Source organism: Pezoporus flaviventris, unplaced genomic scaffold (assembly GCF_033815535.1).
Source record: "Pezoporus flaviventris isolate CSIRO_AGI_PZ_B2104156 unplaced genomic scaffold, CSIRO_AGI_Pfla_v1 ptg000007l, whole genome shotgun sequence".
Taxonomy (NCBI): Eukaryota; Metazoa; Chordata; class Aves; order Psittaciformes; family Psittacidae; genus Pezoporus; species Pezoporus flaviventris.
In genome coordinates this window covers 64,648,734-64,657,973 of record NW_026892555.1, presented here as the reverse complement: position 1 = coordinate 64,657,973, position 9,240 = coordinate 64,648,734, and positions in this window count along the sequence as shown.

Below are 9,240 nucleotides of genomic sequence, written 5' to 3'. Positions count from 1 at the left end.
GAAGCTGATAGGAAGCAGGAATGCTTGCTCCAGGCCCAATCTTTGCAGGGGCCTCAAGCATCCGCTGTAGCTCATGGAGGGAAAAAGGAGGTTGCTAACCCAGGAAGCTGGGAAATAGTAACAAAAAAAAACCAAAAAAAAACCAAACCAAAAAACCACAACAAAAACAACAAGAAAAGGAGGAAGAGGACAATTAAAATCAAGGGGCTTTCTCCTAAATCTGATGTCCCTACCCAGAACCACTTCGCACTTCTGCAGGGGGCTGACAAGGAAACACAGACCTCGCTACATGAATGACTGGCTGATGTGCAGGTAAAGATCACTGCTGGTACTGCCAGAAAAAAGCAGCAGGTCATAGTAGTAGGGGACTCTACTTTGAAAGGCACAGAAGGACCCATCTGTCGGCCTGACTCAGTCTCAGGGGAGATATGTTTCCTACCAGGGGCACTGATCAGGGATGTTGTAGAGAGGCTGCCTGCTCTAGTGAGTCCCACCGAGTATTACTCACTTCTAGTGATCCATGTGGATGCTAGTGGTATAGATAGCAGTAGACTGGAGAACATTAAGAAGGACTACAGAGCCCTGGGAGAGGTGGTTAGGGGTACTGGAGCTCAAGTAGTCTTTTAATCAATTCTCCAGGATAAACAGGAGGACCTTAAAAAGGCTAGGAGGATTGGCCAGGTTAATGAATGGTTAGAAGGATGGTGCCATAGTCAGGGGCTTGGGTATTTAGAACATGGGACTCGATTTAGGAGGCCAGGTCTACTGGGGGCTGGTCTGGTGAGCGTTTGGTAGGAGGCTTGCCAGGCTGGTCAAGAAAGCTTTAAACAAGATGTGTTGGGGAAGGGAGGCATTGTTCCATCTCAACACTCATAGTTAGTTGCCAGCATCTATAATAAATGCTTGGAGCAATGTAGAGATATTTCAGCCATTCCCGCCAATGAGACGGCTTCATTTGGAGCTTGGCTCAGATGCCTCTGTACAAATGCCCATAGTATGGGGAACAAATGAGGAATTAGAGATGTGTGCACATCTATGGGGATATGATATAATAGATATCACAGAAACATGGTGGGATGGCTCCTATGACTGGAGTGTTGGAATGGAAGGTTACAGGCTCTTTAGAAAAGACAGGCCTGGCAGGCGGGGAAGAGGAGTTGCTATTTATGTTAGGGATAGGTTGGAAAGTATGGAACTCTGTCTGGGGACAGGTGAGCAGTCAACAAAGATTTTGTGGGACAGGGTTAAAGGGAGAACAATGATGGGAAACATTACTGCGGGGATCTGTTACAGAATGCCTGGTCAAGAGGAATCTGTGGATGAAGCACTCTATAGACAGGTAGGAACAGCCTCACGCTCACAGGCCCTTGTCCTCATGGGGGACTTCAACCACCCTGATATCTGTTGAAGGGATGGTATGGCCTGGCACAAGCAGTGCAGGAGGTTCCTCGATTGTGTAGAAGACAACTTCCTTCTGCAAGTAATAGAGGAGCCGACAAGGAGATGCCATGCTTGACCTCATGCTCACCAACAGGGAAAGGCTCATTGGAAATGTGACACTCCAGGGCAGCCTTGGTTGCAGCAATCATGAGATGGTCGAGTTCAAGATCCTCAGGACAGTTAGAAGAGCGTGCAGCAAACTCACTGTTCTGGACTTCAAGAGAGCATAGTTTGGCCTCTTCAGAAACCTGCTTAGTAAGATTCCATGGGATATAGCCCTAGAGGGCAGGGGGGCCCAAGACTCTTGGTTGATATTCAAGCTCAGGAGTGTGGCATCCTGACTAGGAGAAAGTGCAGCAGGATGGCCAGGAGACCTTGGATGGATAAGGAGATGCTGAGGAAACTCTGAGGGAAGAAAGAGGCTTATAAAAAGTAGAAGTAAGGACAGGCAGCCTGTGAAGAATACAGGAATGTTGTCTGGGGAGCAAGGGACCAGGTTAGGAAAGATAAGGCCCAATTAGAATTAAGCTTGGCTAGGGATGTGGGAGATAACAGGAAGTGATTCTGTAGATACATTGCGAATAAAAGACAGACTAGGGGCAACATGGGCCCTCTCTAGAAGCTATTGGGAGAACTGGCTACCCCAGATTTGGAGAAGGCTGAGGTTCTTAATGACTTCTTTGCCTCAGTCTTCACTGGCAAATGCTCTGACCCCATCACCCAAGTCTTGGAAGGCTGGTTCGAGACCATCTTAAGAACCTGAAAGTACACAAGTCCATGGGACCTCATGAAATCCATCTGCAGGTCCTGAAGGAGCTGGCAAATGAAGCTGCTAAACCACTGTCCATTATATTTGAAAAATCATGGCAGTCAGGTGAAGTTCCTGATGACTGGTAAAAGGAAAATATAACCCCCATTTTCAAGAAGGGGAAAATGGATGATCCAGAGAACTACAGACCAGTCAGTCTCACCTCTGTGCCTGGCAAAATCTTGGAGCAGATTCTCCTGGAAGGCATGCTAAAGCACATGAAAAACAACAAGGCGTTTGGTGACAGCCAGCATGACTTCACTAAGGGGAAATCCTTCCTGACCAATTTGGTGGCCTTTTATGATGGAGTTACAGACCTGATGGCCAGGGGTAGAGCAGTTGATGTCATCTGCCTGGACTTCTGCAAAACGTTGGACACTGTCTCACATGGCATCCTTGTCTTTAAATTGGAGAGACATGAGCTTGATAGATGGACCACTCGGTGGATAAAGAACTGGCTGTCTGGTTGCATGCAGATTTGTGGTTAGTGGCTCAATGTCTGGCTGGAGACCAGTAAGCAGTGGTGTCCCTCAGGGATTGGTGTTGGGACTGGTCTTGTTTAACATCTTCATCACTGACATGGACAGTGGGATTGAGTGCTCCCTCAGCAAGTTTGCTGACGACACCAAGCTGTGTGGTTCAGCTGATACCCTGGAGGGAAGGAATGCCATCCAGAGGACCTTGACACACTTGTGAGGTGAGCAGATGCCAACCCTATGAAGTTTAACCATAACAAGTGCAAGGTCCTACACCTGGGTTGGAGCAATCCCAGGCACAGCTACATGTTGGGCAGAGAAGACATTCAGAGCAGCCCTGCGGAGAAGGACTTGGGGGTGTTGGTTGATGAGAAAATGAACATGAACAGGCTGTGTGAGCTTGCAGCCTAGAAAGCCAAGTGTATCCTGGGCTGCATCAAAAGGAGCGTGACCAGCAGGTCGAAGGAGGTGATCCTGCCCCTCTACTCTGCTCTCGTGAGACCTCACCTGGAGTATTGTGTACATTTCTGGTGTCCTCAACATAAAAAAAAACATGGAACTGTTGGAAGAAGTCCAGAGGAGGGCCACGAGGATGATCAGGGGACTGGAGCACCTCCCATATGAAGACAGGCTGAGAAGGTTGGGGCTGTTCAGCCTGGAGAAGTGAAGGCTGCTTGGAGACCTCATAGCAGCTTTCTGGTATCTGAAGGTGGGCTGCAGGATGCTGGTGAGGGACTGTTCATTAGGGACTGTAGTGATAGGACAAGGGGTAACAGGTTAAAACCTAAAGTGGGGAAGTTTAGATTGGATATAAGGAAGAAGTTCTTTACTGTAAGGGTGGTGAGGCACTTGAATGGGCTGCCCAGAGAAGTTGTGAATGCTCCATCCCTGGCAGTGTTCAAGGCCAGGTTGGAGAGAGCCTTGGGTGACATGATTTAGTGTGAGGTATCCCTACCCATGGCAGGGGGTTTGAAACTAGATGATCTTGAGGTCTTTTCCAACCCTAACAGTTCTATGGTTCTATGGTTCATTGCACCAGATGAAGTAGAGTTTACCATCCAGCTCTTCTCAGATATTACAGTAGGGAGCCTGGGGTCAAAGCCATAATGAAATACAGGTACAATGAGACTGTGCCACAAATGAATGTTAGGTGTCTAGCTCTAGGACTAGTTCATGAGCTACTAGTCGTGACTAGTAATTCACAATCATGAATGACAGAATGGGAAGGTTTTGCTCACCTGAGCAAAAGCAAAAAAAATCATGCTACCCACCATACTCAGTACAGTTTTTTTGAAATAACCCATGTTCATTCCATCCTTTCTTGGCTGCTTTGGTTATATATCTGACATGTGGTGTGTGGAATGCAAAAGCAGCCCCAGGACCAAGTTTTTTGATTTTTTTCTTGCTTGTGTTTTTTTTTTTTTTCCCTTTTCATTTTTTGAAGTGAACCTCTCTGTAACACTGGATGTCTCCTGGGCAATCCAGGCAAACCAAATCCTGCAGTGGACATTCTGACAGGCTTACCTTGGGAAAGGTGTGCCTAGGCAAAGTATCTCAAACATATTATCCTGTTGTGCACACCAGGCTACCAACATTTAGAAATTGTAATGTTAATCACAATTCTACATCCACCTGATATGTGTGGTAACAATACAAAGCCCTGAAAGCAGTTCTAATGAACCCTTAATAAAGTTCACCTTTCCACACCATTCTTGTCTCCTTTCCACTCTTATGCTGGATGGTGTAGCTGGGATTAGAGATATCTCTATGGTTTACATTTCAGAAAACTGGTATCAGGGAAAATGTCTAGTCACTGAACACATTTTGCATTAATTATTTTTGTGTGAAGTCTAAGCAGACTTTGCTAAGTCAGCCCTAGGAGCTATGAAGGTACTTAACTCAGGGAATAGTAAATCCATTGATTTAAAAGGGACTTAATTTGAACCACTCACAGGAGTAAGTGCTCCTGAATGTTGATAACAGCTGAGGTCTAAATTTACAAATGTGCTGCCTTAATGAGACAATCCCTTGATCTGTTCAGTTGTGATTGGGAGCTCCAGGAAGTAAACAGCAAATAGAGCTTGTTAGTAATATCCTATTGAAATGTTTTATCAGTAGAATTTTTTTTTAATATTTTTTATTTTTTTCCCTCCCTGATCTAAAATTTTTATACACTGTGATATATCACTCTGACACAAAAATGACAGTTACTTGATCTTCCCAAGAAGACAGTTGTCAGTGTTCTTGTAGATGAGCTGGAGTATAGGTAGAAGATCTCACCCACCAATCAATGGCATCTCTTTTCTCCTCTACGTCTGTCTGCAGGGGGATGAAGACACCTGTCACATCTATTTTTTTGGAGTCCTGATTCAAGGTGGTTTTTTTCTTCTAGAAAAGGAAGGGTAAGGATTTCCGTTTTATATCCAGCTTTGGTGTCAGAACCTCTGTCATAACTCACACTATCAAAAAAGAAACATTTCTTTTGTAACATCTGTTACTATAAAGATCATTGAAGTTGGAAATGATGTGCAGGGGTCATGTGCTTTATGTATTATTGTAGAAATTAATGAACTGGTCTTCCTGATTCCAACTTTAACTTTAGTCATCCACGCTCAACTCAACAATTCCAGTTCAGGCCAGAAAATTCAAACAGTAGAACAGTACTTGAACTTAACAGGTACATATTTGCAATACAGAATCACTGATTCTCCCACTGAATTATTAGTTTCAGCTTCACTTATGTTTTCTCATATAGTCCTCAGATTTTAAACCCCATTTCTAACATGGTTAGAAATGTTCTTATGTGCATAGGAATCTGGTAGTGACAATGTTCAGTTAAATTTTAGCCTACTGCTGCAATAAAGACAAAACCCAGAGGAGGTAAAGAAGGAAAAAAGGAAAAAGATGAAAGAAAAGAGAAAAGGAAAGGAAAAAAAAGAAAGAGAAGAAAAGAAGAAAAGAAAAAACATTTACAGGGACAGATGATTGAAAAAATACCATTTCTTGCTTATCTTAGCATAAACTGCTATAGGAAAGTTGAATGGCATTTTAATGATTCTAGCCTGCAGTTTCAAACAGAATCATTGATATTATATTGATATTCTCATATGTAAGTACAGTTTAATACCATGATCCTATTTATTAACTGTACTTGTCACAAAAAAAGCATTTTTAAACTAAAAAATTATTTACCTAAGTAAGGAAAGGTAAGCTAAAACCCAAATTCACCAATTATTCACCTTTTGATCTTTAAGAACCTTATATTTGAGAGAGAACGTGTGAGTACGGTTTAGCTTTTGATTCAGCTAAACTTAAACCTTTGAAGGAGATGTTATGCATAAATAAAACAAACAATAGAATGGCTGATTTTCACAGCAGCGGAATTTTGTCAATGAACTGAAGATTAGTGTTATTAAACAATAATTAAGCACATGAATCATAGTCTTTTATACTTGCTAATCTTGGTGACTGTTTACATGCTACTGTTTGTTAAATGGCAAAGTTTATTGATTTGGTAAATTCAGTACCACATTGTATACTTTTATTTGGTCTGTGTTCTTACATCCAGTTCAGCATTTTTAAATGTCAGCCACAAAGTATTATTGATCTGTAATTAAAAGTGCAGAGAAAAGTTAGCATAGTAGAAGGTTATGGTCATTAGTACTAGTACTGTTAGGCAATTATTTAGCTTGCTTTAACATCTCCTTTTTTTTTCAGTTATTGACATACAATACAATACTCACCTACATGCTTTTATTTTGTTAAAAAGGTGAGTTGAATAGTTACCAAACAGTGGTCCTTTACAGGTTTTTTGATATCAGCACTTTGTGGAATTGTCTAAAAACAATTTCTCTAAAGGGTTTTCCTAAGTAGAAGAATATTAAGAAAGAAAGAAAAAAAAAAAAGGCAAGTGGTACAGGCGTATTCACTATCTAGAAAGACTCATTGTCTAAAATCAAAAATTAGTTTTTCCATATGAATAAAGGTGACAGAAAAATAGGATTGGAGTTTTCTTTCAGCTTGAGGTACAGATTCGTTTATGAAGTATATACTATGTAGCATGTATTTTTTTTTTCTCTAATAATACTTTCTTCTTCCTTAGGTACAGCATATTCCTGTGAAAATCTTCTAATATGGATTGTTTTCTTTCTGGTCCATCTCAAGATCCAATGACTAGTAACTGGAGGTGATTGGGAGCTCTTCAGTGGCCTGAACAAAAGGCCTTCCACTCCAAGTCCAGTGCTCGGTAATTACCACAATTTGGTGACCTTGCAGGTGCTTTAGCAGAGGGGCTAAGTAACTTGAAGAGAGTACCTGCTAGGATGAAGGGTGGAAGAAAGTGAGCAGCTGCTGCTATCATGCTGCCTACTACATGAGCAAATGAGAGATGGGCTCCCAGGCCCTTGCCCTGGCTCCTTCTATGTATATACATTTGCTAGTATGCACACATACTGTACAATGCCAAACACTGATGTTTAAGAATAATTTGAAGTATATGTAGGCACTTGCAAAGTTGACTGCTCCTTCCCTTCCCTTCCCTTCCCTTCCCTTCCCTTCCCTTCCCTTCCCTTCCCTTCCCTTCCCTTCCCTTCCCTTCCCTTCCCTTCCCTTCCCTTCCCTTCCCTTCCCTTCCCATGTTAAAGGAGCCAGCAGAAAGATGTGTCTCAGAATATCACATCAAAGGATGTAGTCTGGCCATTGAATCTGCCCTTAGAATTGCCTGCATGTAAGTAGAATTTCCTGAATGTAAGTAACTTTTTAAATGATGCAGCAGGCCAGCATAGGACTGCTCTGTTTTGGATCCTAAGATCATTTCGATTCCACTTGAATGTATTATGCAACTGCTAAGGAAAGAGACAAACAAGAATTCCCATTTTTGCTGACAGGACATCCTGGGTACTTTGGTTTCTTTGTTTTATAGTAGCCTCTGAGTTTTGGGGCATAATTCTAATTTACAGGTGGTATCTGGTAAAACATTCCAGCTATAAAAACAAAGCATTTAATTCTTCAAAAACTGCATGAATAATGTCATGAGATTGATGATATAAGAGTCAAACTTGAGTCTCTGATGAATATTTTTTTTTCTCATTGTTAACAACTTGTGATGCTTCTGCTGAAACCTTATCTGGTTTCTACCTTACCTGGAATTTACCATGGAGGCTTTTATACTGTCCTGGGTTCAGCAGTAACAGTCATTTTTCTCCTTCTTAGTAGCTGGTGCAGTGCTGTGGTTTTGACTTTAGTCTGGGAACAGTGGTGATAACACCAATGTTTTTAGTTGTTGCAAAGTAATTTTTACTCTGACTAAGGACTCATGCTCTGCCAGGGAGGAGGGGAAGCTGGCAGGAAGTAGAAACAGGACACCTGACCCAAACTAGCTGAAGAGGTATTCCATACCATAGCACGTCATGCCCAGTATATAAACTGGGGGCAGTTACCTGAAAGGGCTAGATCACTGCTGCGTATCGGTCGGCAGGTGGTGAGCAATTATATTCTCTTCCCTTGTTATTTCCCTTATCATTATTATTATTGGTGGTAGTAGCAGTGGTTTTGTGTTGTACCTTAGTTACTGGACTGTTCTTATCTCAACCCGTGGGAGTTACATTCTTTCAATTCTCCTCCCCATCCCTCTGGGAGTGGGTGGAGAGAGAAGGAGCAGGAGTGAGCAAACAGCTGCATGGTTCTCAGTTACTGGCTGGGCTTAAACCATGACACCTGGGTATAAGTCCTAATATAAATACTTAGTTTCTAATTTTAGAAAATAAATACCTTGTGCTCTTAGTTACAAGTTTTCAACAAAATGATAAGGAATTACAATGAAGGTTTAGAATGATGGAGCTTAAAACTCAAGGAAAAAACCCAACATTGAACAATGTTTTAAACAACTATGTTGAAGCTAATCTCATGACTGCTGTGGCCTAACAACATGTTATCAAACATGTTATCAAGCATGTTAGTGGTGAGGAGAGAGATACACACAATGTGTTTCTATTCTAAAACTCAAAGCTGCCTCAATGTGACCTTTTTATCAACAATATACCAACAGCATACTGTGGATACTTTTATGTGGTAAACTGGTGTTAGCAAGATAATACTATATTTGCTCAATTGCAGAATTTCCTAAAGAGTGTTTCTTTTCCCCTATTACTCTAAATTATGAATAATGTTTTGGTACTTTTTGGAAAGAATACAAATTGGTATTTTTTTTATACCATTTCACTGAGAACAGAAGACTCCCTTCAGGTTTCTTCAAAAGTTTAAAGATCAGCTAATTGTAAAGAATTAAATTTATATGCCATGCCTGTTTCTTGCTTTGTACTAGATTTTCATGGAATGATTATCTGCAGTTGATTAATTTGCAGAAATTGATTAGTACTGTATAATGTTTATTGCACAGCACTTTCTGTTCTTGTTCTCCATCAGAATTTTGGCCAGAAGCGATATGAATTCCAGAGCATGATATTTGCAATCAGTTAAGCTAAATAAAAATATGATTCCAGATTGAAAATTAAAGGT